Source organism: Sinocyclocheilus grahami, unplaced genomic scaffold (genome assembly GCF_001515645.1).
Source record: "Sinocyclocheilus grahami isolate Dianchi unplaced genomic scaffold, SAMN03320097.WGS_v1.1 scaffold646.1, whole genome shotgun sequence".
Taxonomy (NCBI): Eukaryota; Metazoa; Chordata; class Actinopteri; order Cypriniformes; family Cyprinidae; genus Sinocyclocheilus; species Sinocyclocheilus grahami.
This window is the reverse complement of record NW_015505825.1, coordinates 200,858-202,596: the sequence shown is the minus strand read 5'-3', so window position 1 is coordinate 202,596 and position 1,739 is coordinate 200,858.

Sequence of the window (1,739 nt, the reverse complement as noted above, 5' to 3'; positions counted from 1 at the left end):
ATTAAGTCAGTGGGTGAAAAACATGAACAAATTGAACAAAATCTATTTATTCTTAAACAAGCTTTTCAAAAGAATTTGGTTTAACTGTATAAGCTATATAAGTATGGAGTTGCTTTTGCTTTTTTCTGAACTGGTGTAATAAATTTTAATCTTTTATTAGGCTATCTGTTAGCTGTGTTGTTACTGTTGTCATATTGTGTGTGATTTAATTTTAAAACACATTTTGGGTTAATTTAACCCAGCAGTAAGCCTATAGTAAATTGCAAACAATATTTGAATTAAATAAAACAGTCCACCATGTTTGATACATTACTTGATATATAATGTATGTATGACCTACTGTATAAACAATCGTTTCAGAGCAATTTGTTGTAGCCACTTACCCTGCAACTACATGGAACAAGGAGGGAGCAAAGCACCACTTTAATTTACAGCCCGCAGATGTTGTATTTACCCTGTAACTACATGGAACAACAAGGGAGCAAAGCACCACTTTAATTTACAGCCTGCAAATGTTGTATTTATCTTGTAACTACATGGAACAATGGGGGAACAAAGCACCACTTTAATTTACAGCCCGCAAATGTTGTATTTACCCTGTAACTACATGGAACAATGGGGGAACAAAGCACCATTTTAATTTACAGCCCGCAAATGTTGTATTTACTCTGTAACTACATGGAACAATGGGGGAACAAAGCACCACTTTAATTTACAGCCCGCAAATGTTGTATTTACGCTGTAACTACATGGAACAAGGAGGGGAACCAAGCACCACTTTAATTTACAGCCCGCAAATATTGTATTTACGCTGTAACTACATGGAACAAGGGAGGATCAAGTTGGACAAACACAGAACAAGTGTATATTTGCACAGTAATTACAGAGGAAAATATTGCACTAGTTTTAATGTAATTGTTCGATGGCCAAAATAAATCCTCTAAATAGTTTTTTTTTGGCTATGAATACACCACAGTATACATCCACTGAAATACAAATGTTGTAGCATGTGTTTTTTTCTGCGAACAGCTGGAAAGAGGTAAGCTTGTTTTAAGCTGCATTGAACCTTGATGGCATATCATGCAAAGTTATTTAGTGATAGTGGTGTTGAGAAGTTGCTGAAATCGACGAATAAGCTTTCATAAGGTAAGTAGACTCGTGAATTATAAATCATAGCAGAAACTCATTAACTCATTTCACTAGATGTCCAGTTTTGTTGGTCAGTAATCTCCATCATGTCCATCCTTTAATAATAGAATGTGTACCCCATGGTTAAAAAATACCTATACGCCTATAATAAAATACCAATATAAAATTATAAAAAGTATATATCGTCTTTCTAAATCATTCCCAAACATAAGATTGTTGTTTAGGCCATACATACCACGTAATATTAGAATAGGTACGTCTTAGTTGCAAAATGCGTACAGTATAATTGATTTGTAATTTTACAGGTTGTTACCCCTTTATTCCCCAAACTTCACATATTATCCCTACACGGAGGTACTGAATAGGTACACTATAATTACAAAAAAATGTATGCTGTAACTTCAGTTTACTTGCTCGGTTCTTTGCAGGTTGCATATCTGGTTGTTACCCCCTTATTACCCAAACGTAACGCATTGTTCCCTTATACCTACACGTACTTTCTTTATAGGTACACTATAAATACAGAAACGTACACTGTAAATTCAGTATACTTACGTAGTTCTTTGCGGGTTGTAATCTAAAGCGTTACC